Consider the following 14758-nt stretch of genomic DNA (forward strand, 5'->3'; position numbering starts at 1 on the left):
ACCTGCCGACCTTTGGGGAGGTTTGGGCGCCTCCCCAAACGTCCCCAAACCTCGGCAGGTCTCCGTTCCTGTTTGGGGAGGTTTGGGCGCCTCCCCAAACCTCCCCAAACCTCGGCAGGTCTCCGTTCCTCCGCGCAGACCTGCCGACCTTTGGGGAGGTTTGGGCGCCTCCCCAAACGTCCCCAAACCTCGGCAGGTCTCCGTTCCTGTTTGGGGAGGTTTGGGCGCCTCCCCAAACCTCCCCAAACCTCGGCAGGTCTCCGTTCCTCCGCGCAGACCTGCCGACGTTTGGGGAGGTTTGGGCGCCTCCCCAAACGTCCCCAAACCTCGGCAGGTCTCCGTTCCTGTTTGGGGAGGTTTGGGCGCCTCCCCAAACCTCCCCAAACCTCGGCAGGTCTCCGTTCCTCCGCGCAGACCTGCCGACCTTTGGGGAGGTTTGGGCGCCTCCCCAAACGTCCCCAAACCTCGGCAGGTCTCCGTTCCTGTTTGGGGAGGTTTGGGCGACTCCCCAAACCTCCCCAAACCTCGGCAGGTCTCCGTTCCTGTTTGGGGAGGTTTGGGCGCCTCCCCAAACCTCCCCAAACCTCGGCAGGTCTCCGTTCCTCCGCGCAGACCTGCCGACCTTTGGGGAGGTTTGGGCGCCTCCCCAAACGTCCCCAAACCTCGGCAGGTCTCCGTTCCTGTTTGGGGAGGTTTGGGCGCCTCCCCAAACCTCCCCAAACCTCGGCAGGTCTCCGTTCCTCCGCGCAGACCTGCCAACCTTTGGGGAGGTTTGGGCGCCTCCCCAAACGTCCCCAAACCTCGGCAGGTCTCCGTTCCTGTTTGGGGAGGTTTGGGCGCCTCCCCAAACGTCCCCAAACCTCGGCAGGTCTCCGTTCCTCCGCGCAGACCTGCCGACCTTTGGGGAGGTTTGGGCGCCTCCCCAAACGTCCCCAAACCTCGGCAGGTCTCCGTTCCTGTTTGGGGAGGTTTGGGCGCCTCCCCAAACCTCCCCAAACCTCGGCAGGTCTCCGTTCCTCCGCGCAGACCTGCCGACCTTTGGGTAGGTTTGGGCGCCTCCCCAAACGTCCCCAAACCTCGGCAGGTCTCCGTTCCTGTTTGGGGAGGTTTGGGCGCCTCCCCAAACCTCCCCAAACCTCGGCAGGTCTCCGTTCCTCCGCGCAGACCTGCCGACGTTTGGGGAGGTTTGGGCGCCTCCCCAAACCTCCCCAAACCTCGGCAGGTCTCCGTTCCTGTTTGGGGAGGTTTGGGCGCCTCCCCAAACCTCCCCAAACCTCGGCAGGTCTCCGTTCCTCCGCGCAGACCTGCCGACCTTTGGGGAGGTTTGGGCGCCTCCCCAAACCTCCCCAAACCTCGGCAGGTCTCCGTTCTTCCTGCCGACCTTTGGGGAGGTTTGGGCGCCTCCCCAAACCTCCCCAAACCTCGGCAGGTCTGCGCGGAGGAACGGAGACCTGCCGAGGTTTGGGGAGGTTTGGGGAGGTTTGGGGAGGCGCCCAAACCTCCCCAAACAGGAACGGAGACCTGCCGAGGTTTGGGGAGGTATGGGGAGGCGCCCAAACCTCCCCAAAGGTCGGCAGGTCTGCGCGGAGGAACGGAGACCTGCCGAGGTTTGGGGAGGCGCCCAAACCTCCCCAAAGGTCGGCAGGTCTGCGCGGAGGAACGGAGACCTGCCGAGGTTTGGGGAGGTTTGGGGAGGCGCCCAAACCTCCCCAAACAGGAACGGAGACCTGCCGAGGTTTGGGGACGTTTGGGGAGGCGCCCAAACCTCCCCAAAGGTCGGCAGGTCTGCGCGGAGGAACGGAGACCTGCCGAGGTTTGGGGACGTTTGGGGAGGCGCCCAAACCTCCCCAAACGTCGGCAGGTCTGCGCGGAGGAACGGAGACCTGCCGAGGTTTGGGGACGTTTGGGGAGGCGCCCAAACCTCCCCAAACAGGAACGGAGACCTGCCGAGGTTTGGGGACGTTTGGGGAGGCGCCCAAACCTCCCCAAAGGTCGGCAGGTCTGCGCGGAGGAACGGAGACCTGCCGAGGTTTGGGGAGGTTTGGGGAGGCGCCCAAACCTCCCCAAACAGGAACGGAGACCTGCCGAGGTTTGGGGACGTTTGGGGAGGCGCCCAAACCTCCCCAAACAGGAACGGAGACCTGCCGAGGTTTGGGGACGTTTGGGGAGGCGCCCAAACCTCCCCAAAGGTCGGCAGGTCTGCGCGGAGGAACGGAGACCTGCCGAGGTTTGGGGAGGTTTGGGGAGGCGCCCAAACCTCCCCAAACAGGAACGGAGACCTGCCGAGGTTTGGGGACGTTTGGGGAGGCGCCCAAACCTCCCCAAACAGGAACGGAGACCTGCCGAGGTTTGGGGACGTTTGGGGAGGCGCCCAAACCTCCCCAAAGGTCGGCAGGTCTGCGCGGAGGAACGGAGACCTGCCGAGGTTTGGGGAGGTTTGGGGAGGCGCCCAAACCTCCCCAAACAGGAACGGAGACCTGCCGAGGTTTGGGGAGGTTTGGGGAGGCGCCCAAACCTCCCCAAAGGTCGGCAGGTCTGCGCGGAGGAACGGAGACCTGCCGAGGTTTGGGGAGGTTTGGGGAGGCGCCCAAAGCTCCCCAAACAGGAACGGAGACCTGCCGAGGTTTGGGGACGTTTGGGGAGGCGCCCAAACCTCCCCAAAGGTCGGCAGGTCTGCGCGGAGGAACGGAGACCTGCCGAGGTTTGGGGACGTTTGGGGAGGCGCCCAAACCTCCCCAAACAGGAACGGAGACCTGGGGAGGTTTGGGGAGGCGCCCAAACCTTCCCAAACGTCGGCAGGTCTGCGCGGAGGAACGGAGACCTGCCGAGGTTTGGGGAGGCGCCCAAACCTCCCCAAAGGTCGGCAGGAGGAACGGAGACCTGCCGAGGTTTGGGGAGGTTTGGGGAGGCGCCCAAACCTCCCCAAAGGTCGGCAGGAGGAACGGAGACCTGCCGAGGTTTGGGGAGGTTTGGGGAGGCGCCCAAACCTCCCCAAACGTCGGCAGGTCTGCGCGGAGGAACGGAGACCTGCCGAGGTTTGGGGAGGCGCCCAAACCTCCCCAAACGTCGGCAAGTCTCCGTTCCTCCGCGCCCTGCCTGCCTGCTTCTTTCCGCTGCGGAAAGAAGCAGGCAGGCAAGGCGCGGAGTTTGGGGAGGTGCGCGCGCACCTCCCCAAACCTCCCCAAACTTCGGCAGGTCTCGGACGGCGGTGGCTTGGGAGAGGTGCGGGCGATCCCGGAAGCACCAAAGCCTCGGCCGCGCACAAGTCCTCGGTAAGTTTTTTTGTTGACTGGAGTATAAGCCGAAGTGGAATTTTTCAGCCCAAAAAGTGGGCTGAAAAATTCGGCTTATACTCAAGTATATACGGTATTAAAACATGATTAAACAATGCCCATAGTACAAATTTAAAATTAAAGTCATAATAACAAACCCACCCCATCCCATCAGGCCAGGCCCGCTTCCTTAAAGAGATGGGTTTTAAGGTCGCGCCAGAAGGAGCGGAGGTCGGGCGCCATCCGGAGCTCTACCGGAAGATGGTTCCATAAGTCCGGTGCACCCACAGAGAACGCTCTCCCCCTGGGGGCCACCAGTCGGCATTCTTTGACCGGCGGCACCCTGAGGAGGCCCTCTGTGGGAGCGTACTGGGCGGAGGGAAGTTGACGCCGGCTGCAGGTGCTCCCCAAGGTATTCTGGACCCATGCCATGGAGGGCTTTGTAGGTCATTACCAACACCTTGAACCTCACCCGGAAGACAACTGGCAACCAATGCAGCTCGCGGAGCAAAGGTGTAACACGGGAGTATCGGGAGACCCCCGACACAACTCTCGCGGCTGCATTCTGTGCCAGCTGGAGCCTCCGAGTGGTCTTCAAGGGTAGCCCCATGTAGAGAGCGTTGCAGTAATCAAGACGAGAGGTCACGAGCGCATGAGTGACCGTGCGCAAGGCATCCTGGTCTAGATAGGGCCGCAACTGGCGCACCAGGCGAACCTGGGCGAACGCCCCCCTAGTTACAGCTACAATATGGTCTTCTAAAGAGAGCTGTGAATCTAGGAGGACTCCCAAGTTGCGAGCCCTATCTACAGGAGGTAATGACTCACCCCCCATAATGAGGGGTGGGATATCCTGAATATCCCGGGATGCCGGTACGCACAGCCACTCCGTCTTGTCGGGGTTGAGACGAAGCCTGTTCCTCCCCATCCAGACCCGGACCGCCTCCAGGCACCGGGACATCACGTCGAGGGCATCACTGGGGTGGTTTGGGGTCGAAATGAAAAGTTGGGTATCATCAGCATACTGATGATACCCAACTCCAAAACCACGAATGATCTCACCCAGCGGTTTCATGTAGATGTTGAACAGAAGGGGCGAGAGGACCGACCCCTGAGGGACTCCACAAGCGAGAGGCCTCGCGGTCGACCTCTGCCCCCCGTCAACACCGACTGCGAACGTCCCAGGAGATAGGAGGAGAACCACTGAAGAACCGTGCCTCCCACTCCCAGTCCCCTGAGACGCCGCAGCAAGATACCATGGTCGATGGTATCGAAAGCCGCTGAGAGGTCTAATAGGACTAGAACAGAGGAGTATCCTCTGTCCCGAGCCCTCCAGAGATCATTCACCAGCGCGACCAATGCCGTCTCCGTGCTGTACCCAGGCCTGAAGCCCGATTGGTACGGGTCTAGATAATCCGCTTCATCCAGGACCAGAGGGAGCTGATGCGCCACCACACTCTCAACAACCTTCGCAAGGAAGCGAAGGTTGGAGACCGGACGAAAGTTATTCAAAACAGCCGGATCCAAGGTAGGCTTCTTGAGGAGAGGTCTCACCACCGCCTCCTTCAAGGCGGCGGGAAAACTGCCCTCACTCAAAGAAGCAGCTATAACCGCCTGGAACCAGCTTCGTGTCCCCTCCTGGGCTGCATAAACCAGCCAGGAAGGGCACGGGTCCAATAAACATGTGGTGGAGCTCAGCCTCCCCATGATCCTGTCCACTTCCTCCGGAGTCACAGGATCGAACTCCTCCCAGATGACATCGACAAGATCACTCGTGTCCTGATCGTCCGATACTGCCCAGTCGGAGTCCAAACCGGTCCGAATCCGAGCGATTTTGTCCGACAGATGTTGACTAAATTCCTCGGCACGCCCCTGCAAGGGATCCTCACTGACCTCCTGGTTGAGGAGGGAGCGGGTCACCCTAAACAGGGCGGCCGGGCGATTATCTGCGGACGCGATGAGGGCAGCGAAATAGTTAGATCTCGCTACCCTCATCGCAGCGAGATAAGACCTAATATGGGTTCTTAGTCGCAATCGGTCGGATTCAGATCGGGTGGACCTCCAGACGCTCTCTAGGCCCCGTCTCCGACGCTTCATCTCCCGGAGCTCCGCGGAAAACCATGGAGCCCATTGGGATCTGCGCCGGGTCAGGGGCCGCAAGGGTACAACTCGGTCAAGTGCCTCCGTGGCCGTCCTTTCCCAGGCCTCCACTAAGGCATCTGCCGAGCTGTGAGCTGGGGAGGCAGGTGGGGCCCCCAGCACTGCCTGAAACCTCTCAGGGTCCATTAAGCGCCTGGGGCGGAACCATCTAGTTGGCTCAACAACCCCACGGTGGGGGGTGGCAAAACGGAAGACCAGCCGCAGGAGATGATGATCGGTCCATGACAGGGGCATAACAATTGGGGAGCCCCCACCAAGATCATCTAACCACCGACCAGATAAGAAAACCAAGTCAAGGGTGTGGCCTCCATCATGGGTTGGTCCATGAATTACCTGCATCAGGTCCATGGCCGTCATGGAAGCCATGAACTCCCGAGCTAACTCAGATACTCCTCCCAGGGATGGTAGATTGAAGTCTCCCAAAACCATTAGTTTAGGAAACTCAATCACCAGCCCTGAGAGGATATCGAGAAGCTCAGGCAGGGCTGCTGCTACGCGACTAGGCGAAAGGTACGCGAGCAGCAAGCCCAACTGCGCCCTAGGACCAAACCTCAATAAGAGAGATTCACACCCGACTATCTGAGGAACGGTGGCCTCCTGCGGACATAAGGTCTCCCTCATAACTACAGCCACTCCCCCACCCCTACCCTGAGTCCGAGGCCGGTGTAGCACCCGGAAGCCTGGTGGCCAGAGATCCACCAGGGGGATACCACCCTCTGGGCCCAACCAGGTTTCCGTAATGCAAGCCAGGTCCGCTTGCTCACCCTTGACTAAATCCCGGACGAGGGGAGCCTTATTAGCAACGGACCTGGCATTTAGGTACACCAGTCGGAGCTCAGGTGGCTGCACATCCCCGCTCCCAGAGCCTTGGGTCGAAGGCAGAGGGTCGGAGTGCCTCACCGCTTGGAGATAGCGGAGAGGCCCTCCCGGAGGTCGATACGGCCCTCTGATCTTACACCTGCAGCCATTCCCTATCGTCGTGGGAATTGGCATTCCCACGACCCGCTCCAGAGCTCCAGAGATGACCGACCCCGGCTTCCTCTCAACGCGATCTCTACTAGGCCTGGTCTGAACAGCAGTTGGCAGAGTGCCCCCTCTCTCCAACCAACCACAACCCTCCCCCCTCCCTAACCCTACAAAAAATTTAGCTAAAAAAGTAATCAGGGGCCTCTTGTTAAATTTATATCTTAGGCCCCTGTTTCTGCCCGGCCATCTCTCAGGGTCCCAACAGTCGGACCCGTCATCAAGAGGTAAATTAAAAGGTAAGGCGGGTCGCTCCCAGGATGGGGGGGCACCTCTGAGAGCGAGTAAAACCGTGCTGGAGTATCTCAAAACCATGGTAAAATTGGGTAATACAGCAAAAAACAGACCCAGATCGAATAAATAAAAAGGGGAGGATCTTAAAAATGGAAGGGGAATATCCAGACTGCAAACCCAGCTCTTCTGCCACTAGAGCAGGGTAACCCCGGGACAATCCCCGTTCTCTCACAACGGTCAGAACCGGGGAGCAGCCTGAGATATACAGCCGGGGAGAGAGATACCGCCTAGAGCTCTCACCTCTAGGACGGAAAAGATGGAGCTCTTAACTCTTAACCACTCTCTCACAGTGGTTATACACCCGGCACCTTCCACAGCCCAGGGGGAAAGGAAAGGAGAGGACAATAGGCGAAACCAGTCAGCGAGATGGATTAGGGTAAAAGCCCATAAAGTCACGGAGTGGGGCTCAAGGATATGGTCCAGTGAACTATAATAGTCCATGCCTCCAGATGTCCAGGCATAATAGTCCATGCCTCCAGATGTCCAGGCATAAAAGTCCATACTCCACCCAGCCATAGTCACTGTACCAAGACGGTTGCAGCACTCCAACCCCCTCACCGCCAACCGTCTCAGACGCCAACCAGGGCCGTCTCCACCACTCCAGCTTAAAACGCTGACGCTGTTCTAAACCGTAGTTCATAATGGGAGTTGTTACTCAACCAACATCCGGCTCCTGAGCAACTGGAGACAGCTGGTCGGCACCGCAGAGCACAGTCAGCTGGTTGGCACCAAGAAATTCAACACGGGGCTCAGTCAGATCTTCCGGACCCAAACGGCTCTCCCAAACCTCCTCCGAGCAGCCGGGGCCCTCCAAAAAGCCGACAAACACTTCAACATTTCCACGCCAGCGCTGCTCCAAGCCGCGATTCGTAGTTAATCAATCAACACGCGGCTCCCCCAAGCAGCTGAAGGGCGCTCCGGGACACCACCAAGCTCTAAAAAGATGTCCCAGGCTCCACAGGCTTCGAGAATGCCTCCCGGATCCGTAGTCAGCTGGTCGGCGCCGCTTAGAGTAGAGCTCCGCAGAATATCTGGTCTCCCAGGCACTCCAGCAGCCTCCATTCAAGTTCGCAAGTCTGCAAGCCTTCCGACAAACAGCTGGTCCGACGAACAGCTGATCAAGCACTCCCAGGCACTCCCAGGCACTCCAGCAGCCTCCATTCAAGTTCGCAAGTAGCTAGTCCGACGAACAGCTGATCATGCAGCACAAAGCGCTGCTCAGCTCCTCCATATCCTCTGAGGCCTCTAAAACTCTTCCGGGCTCAGATGGGAAAAAAAAAAAAAAAACCACGGAGAGTTCAGGGCTCACGGGGCCAAAAAACAACAGTATAAAGGCTCACCTCGTCCTCATCCCCCCTCCAAGTCCTTCACAGAAAAGAATATTCCTGTGAGGCTCCCAGGGTCGTCACATTGCTGCAGCTCCAAACGGAGCTTAGCCGAGCACGTCCGCCATCTTGGGCATGCTCAGCAAAAAAAAAAAAATATTGCAGAATTTCTCACTTCAAGGGAGCAAGATGGTATGAAGGCATTATGGTAATTAAGGCTTTGCCAGGAAAATCTCTGGAAAGGTCTGGCTTCCAAGCTCTAGTATGGTTGGAAAGGGGGGGGTGTTGTTTCCATGGAGAAATACCCCTAAGTGTTGAAACAGCATATTCATCTGATATGGCTAGCTTCTCTCTGACAATTCCCTCAGCTTCCTCAAGAATTTGTTGTCAGACAAATATAAGATATAAATTGGGCAGATTGATGTGATGATTAGCAAAATATCAGGCAGTGGTTAAAAGCTCCTGTAACACTTGCTCAGTTGAACATGATGCTTCTAAGGCAGGCTTGCCCAGTGTTCATATTATACTGTACTGCAACTCTCAGAAGATTCAGCAGCTTGCCAAACCAAGCCCTTTGACTTTAAGCCCTTATCTGATCACAGAAAAATGGGTTTAGCTCTGTTATCTCCTGACAATGGTCTGCTTTATAGTGATGGAATAGTGTTTATTTCTTCATGTCAGCCTTTTCCAAGACACACCCTACTCACAAGGAAGTACTTCCTTTTGCGTTTTTTAGAAGTAGGATTTTCTACAAGTGATTGAAAGAACATAAATCATTTAAGCTAAAGAGTAAGCAATGATCTTTATTCTTACAATATTTCCTGAAAAACTGGAAATTCCATATGAAGTTTAATGTTGCAGCAGAGATGGGGCTGTTTTATGTTCTCACCCGTTCTTTCACACACCAAAAGCCCAGAAAGAACAGAGTGTTTTTCTTGTGCAAACCTGTATGTTAAAAGTTAAAAGGCTCAACTCACAAGAACATAGCATATAAATTATATATCTCAATCAATAAAAAGTTGGTGAACCAGTTCTTCAGTCATAAGAATCTTCATAAGGTAAGAAATACCTCAGAATCCTGGATATCACTCAGGTATGATTTCATGCAGATTTAAAATAATTCCAAAATACCTCAGAATCCTGGATATCACTCAGGTATGATTTCATGCAGATTTAAAATAATTCCAATGGTACCCACTGAGTGAACGGCATTTAGCTCATAACGTGTGCAGCCTTATAAAACAACATTAAGGTGGAACATCTCAGGTGTGCCAACAAAGGGTTACCCAGCTTTATCTCCAAGATAACAATTAACAATGTGTTACATCTTGAGATTGCATGGATAATGCTATTTACAGAAAAAGTACTAGACTAGAGAACTGGGCAATGCTTCAGAATCAGGCTTCAAACATTAAATTAATTTAAAAACTTAATCTTCTCCTAGGATTATTTGGCTACCTGTACACCTACTAGGAAAGGATGCAGCTACTTTGTGGCTTTGCTGACAACTGTCACATTTGTGTTACTGAAAGAGGAAAATACCTGAGGAAATGGTGGCTACCAGTTCTCTGAGAAAGAGGGAGGCATGAAACGAAACCTGGGATTTAATTCTGCAGTACACCTTATGCCTCTAAGCCTTAAGGTATGGCTAAATAGCAATGACTCTTCGTCTCATTTGGGTTGCTGTGACTACAGTGAAAGAATTTTACATTGCAATCCTAGATCTCTTAGATAGTACTGAGTTCCAGAGAGAATATTGTGGTATTTGGCAGCAACATTAACAATAAATTATTTCTATATTTTGCTTCTTTCCTGTATAATATGCAGATTGGCAAAGGAAACTGAAGACAGCAAACATTTGTTTTGTTTTGCTTTTTCAATTGGTTTCATGTTGCACTATATGCTGTTTTACTTTTTAGTGTATTTCATACCATACATATTATAACTCTATTTTGCAAACAATCTTCTTGGCTTTCCTTTGCAATGACACATACGGGGATGTGATCTCTCAGCAAGAAGCAAGGCAATATAACAGATGGGCTGGCACAATATTTATAATCTTTTCCTTTTTTGAAAAGTGGCATATTTAGTTCAGCTTCATCTTATGGAGGGGTTCGTCTTTTTTCATTCATTTAATACTTCACTTTTTAAAAACCTGGCCGCATAATAATTATGTAAGACAAATGTTAGGATTGGTTCCATTGGCAGTTTAAAAAAATAAGATAGAATAACAGAACAAGAGAGTTGGGAGGGACTTTGGAGGTCTTCTAGTCCAACCCCCACTCAAGAAACCCTATACCATTTCAGACAAATGGTTCTCCAATCTCTTCTCTCCAGTATTAATACCTAGGAAACCAACAGGGATTGCTTTTGCGTTACAGCCATTTTACAATCTTGTTTCTACTGTGAAAGATTAAGGTTAGAGGTAGCCAGTGTTTAGCCACTGCCTCGTATAGTGACTATTGACAATTACAATGACGATGAAAAAGTAGCATGGCGATGAATGCCACATTCACAATCTTCGCAGGTCTGTAAAACAAAGGAGAGCTATACTAAGATCATAAGCACCATGGTGGTTTCATTTAGTGACCATTTTGTTTAATGACTAAGTTGCCAGTCCCAGTTTGGGTCAGTAAATGAGGACTACTTGTAGTGTTTATCTGGGAGTAAGTCTTATCACACTCAATTCTTAGGAATATGGATGCATTGAATTGTGCTAAAAATGACTCATTTTAGTTGTACTGTAAATGTCTTATTATTGAAATGTGGAGGGAGGATACAGATTCAAGGGAAGTCATTGTCTTGGGGAAGTTGTCAAGGCTTGGCATCAATGGATGTTTCTAGAATCAGTGCCTCAGAAAAAGAACCTCTGGCTGGCAACTCTTCCAGAAATTGTACTTTCCCTTTCTGGATATCCTATTTCTGTTTCTTGTTTCTTACAGTGCCAATAGATGTCCACTGTTGGAAAGTCTTTCCAGTCCAAACCTGTTTTAAAGAGAGTGAGTTATGAACCGGAAGAAGCAGAGCCTTGAAGGTGCCCATCCATAGTGGGGAATCTGGGCAGCAGACTGTGCAGGCCTACAAATTGCCAAGTTGCTGCTGCAGTGTAATAGATTGTTATTCTATGTATTTTGCAGCTACTTATCTGCCCTTGCAGGAGCTGGGATGTCTCAAAAACGGCAACCATCTGGATCATGGACTGTATACAAGATAGGTTATTGGTTACTTGCAATGATTGGGAGATCATGTACATCATAAGAATATAATGTATATGTGTTGTTGTTAGATATAAAAATTAGTCAATCTCTTTTGTCCTCTTGACCATTTTTCTTTCTTCTCTGTTTTTAGGCCAAATCAGTCATTTTGTCATTCTCATATAATCCTCTGGAAATCTAGGAACAGCAACAGAAAGGATAAAAATGAGAAAGGGGCCAGTGTGAGACAAATTAAAACATTATTTATATAAGAAGAGTAATTATAGAAAAGGGGGACAGAAAACAGAGGATGTTTTAATGTCTAGAACTACAGTGCCCTCTACTGGTAGATGTGATGAAGCCTTAGGAAATAAAAGGCTGTAGGTAAGTTTACATTAGCTTTTGAAAATGCTATTATCAGTAAAGAGCGATACACAATAGGAACAAAATAAAAAGAAAAGTGAGAAATGCCTTCTCTGCAAAACAGATGCAGGGTGTGTGTGTGTGTGTGTGTGTGTAAAAATATTTGTTTATAAATGAGACGTGAACGAGTTAGAACAAAAGTAAAATGGAAAATTAAGTGCAGAAAAGAATATGCAACATCAGCAAGCCTTTCATCTAAGTTAATAGCTAGAAAAGCAAGTCTTAAAAACATGGGAGACAAGCAGGAAGGCTTTACATGGACTACTGCAATGTGCCTTACATGGGGCTGCCCCTGAAGAGAACACAGAAACTACAGATACCACAGAATGTAGCAGTTATATTCACTCCTGGATGTGTATGTTACACCTCTGGGTCCGTGAACGGCTTTGGTTGCCTGTTTGCTTCTGCATGCAGGTCAAGATCTTGGTTGTAACTCTAAAAGCCCTTCACTGCATGACCAGGTTGTTTGATTTATCGCCTCTCCTCAGTTCTACTTAACCCATCCCATCCAGTCGAGTAGGAGGGGAATGCCCAGTTTCCATCCATCTGGCAAGACCCAAGAAAGAGAGCTTTTTCTGTCATCCTGCCTGCCCTTTGGAACATTATCTACCTGATGTTCGCTTGGTTGCTCGACCGCGAGACACTGGTGAAGCATGAGAAAAGCACATCTTTCTTCCCCTGTCCTTAACACTTTCTACAGAGGGACGATCGAGAGCATCCTGTCATACAGCATCACAGCCTAGTTTGGAAGCATAACTACTTCAGACAGGAAGGCGGTGCAAAGAGTGGTGAGGATGGCTGAAAAGACCACTGGCAGTTCCCTGCCTTCCAAGCAGAACATAGCTTATAAGTGTTGCTTGACCAGGGTCCGCAAGATTGTCTGGGATGCTACACATGCTCTTTGTTGTGTATGTAAATAGTTGCAAACAGGGAAGATTGCAGATTGCAAAAGTAGTGGGGTTTGAGCGGGAGATTCTGTTGCAATCATTGGTTGCCATAAACAAGAAGCGGGAAAATAGTCTCCAACGATTGGTTACAGTTCAAACAGTTCCACTATAAAAAGGTTGCAACATTTGACAGTTGCCAGTTGACTTTGTGTATTCAATAAACTCATTCCTTGTTAAACCACTCTGAGTCCTCGTCTATCAGAACCAAACAATTGGCGACGAAGGTGGGATAGACAGAAGACCAGAGAATTGGCGGAATTGTCGCGCAAAGGCGGCAAATTCGAATACGTGTCAAAGTCAACCGAGCGGCCGCAGCAGAATAAGAAAAATTCTCCGAATGGCGCAGATTGGGTCATTGAAGGAATTCGACCCAAACTTCCCCGAAGATTGGGAAGAATACGTCGGACAGGTCGAAGGGTTCCTGCTAGTGAACGGAATCACAGACGACCGGAAAAAAGCGGCAGCATTACTGACGATTTGCGGCACACCGGTCTATCGAGTCGCTGTCGGTCTGTGTCAACCGCAACCGGTCTCAAGCGTGCCGTATGCCGATCTCCTAGCCAAACTAAAGGTCCACTTTACACCTAGGAGATCCGAACTATTCTGGCGGCGCATCTTCGAGAAAAGAAACCAGAGGCCGGGAGAGTCCATACAAAAATTTGTCGCTGCCGTCAGGGAAGCCGCAGTACGATGTAAATACGATAATCTTGAAATAAGAATTCGTGACCGTGTAGTACTGGGCTTGAGGGACGAGCAGCTACAAAACAGAATTATATCCAAACCCACTGGCGATCTGCAGGAGGTGATCGATGAACTTCTAACGTACGAATCAACCGGGTATCGCGACCCCCCCCGCAGTAGCATGGCAGCATCGTCCGAGATCAACCAAGAGGGCTATGTGGACTGCGGGGAGGCGGACCAGCAGTGGGAAGAAGATATCGCTGAAGTCTCCAGGCAATTCGGAAAATTGGCGCCAAGACCACCCAGAAGCGAAGGGCCCGAACCTAACCGACGTCAACAACCCGCAACTCCGCAAAGACAAGCGACAGGGCCACAACGACCATGGAGGGACACCGCAACCAGACCGCGCGACAATGAACCACAGAACCGGTGTGGCAGCTGCGGCGGCAACCATCCCCGCGCATCTTGCCGATTCCGCACCGCAAAGTGCAGGGCGTGTGGGAAGACCGGCCACATCCAGGCCATCTGCAGGAGCCGTGCTCGCGACAACCGCCTTCACGAAGTTGATGTGTGGCCCGAAGGTAAGGTAACCCCTAACGTTAGTGGCAAGGAGACCCTTAAACCCTGGGTAAAAATTCCAAAATTAGGGGAGGTGGCTCGAGTCAACCGCAGGAGAATTGGGAAAAATGGCAAATTTCCAGAAGGAAAATTAAAAATCATAGTCCATCTGCAAGGGGTTCCTTGCAGAATGGAAATTGACTCCGGGGCTTCAGTATCAATAATTTCCAGTGAAACCCTTGATAGGATTGAACAAATAAGTGGAAGAAAAATTCCACTTAGTTCAACAAAAATTCAATTAACTGATTTCCAAAAAAGCCCAATTAAAATAAAAGGGAAAATTAGTCTTCGCGTAGAATTTAAGGGATTTAAGGGGAATTTAGATTTAATAGTAACTGAGGGTCATAGGACTAGCCTAATTGGCATTAACTGGTTCCCTGCCCTGGGCATTTGGATCGGGGGAATAAATTCAATAATTAAAAATAAGACCCTCGAATCAGTCTGCAATGAATTTGCAGACGTATTCGACGGATCCCTGGGTAAATACAAAGGACCCCCAATTAAATTTAATCTAGACCCCTCAGTAAAACCTATCAGGCTTAAGGCCCGCAGGGTGCCTTTCGCCCTGAAGGAAAAAATCGAGGCCGAGCTCGAGAGGCTTGTAGGCCAAGGCGTGTTAGAACCTGTTGAGGGTGGTTTGTGGGAAACGCCGATTGTCACACCCCTCAAACCCAATGGGGATGTGAGAATCTGCGCTGACTACAAGGCCACCCTGAACATTGGAATGAAAAAACATGCTTACCCGGTCCCGACGGTGAAGCAGGTCCTCGCCACGATCCAGGACGGCGCCATGTTTGCCAAGCTAGACTTGGCGCATGCATACT

The 14758-nt window shown here is 51.9% G+C and overlaps 1 long non-coding RNA gene across 1 annotated transcript; it reads left to right on the forward strand.

Annotated features, from left to right (window-relative positions):
• The first annotated feature begins 8899 nt into the window (after nucleotides 1–8899).
• LOC310632447 lies at nucleotides 8900–12584 on the forward strand. Its single transcript, XR_014490854.1, has 3 exons — nucleotides 8900–9129; nucleotides 9516–9713; nucleotides 11014–12584. It is a non-coding gene; the product is annotated as an uncharacterized lncRNA (long non-coding RNA).
• Nucleotides 12585–14758: the final 2174 nt, after the last annotated feature.

This window comes from Vipera ursinii, assembly GCF_947247035.1.
Source record: "Vipera ursinii genome assembly, chromosome: 1".
NCBI lineage: Eukaryota > Metazoa > Chordata > Lepidosauria > Squamata > Viperidae > Vipera > Vipera ursinii.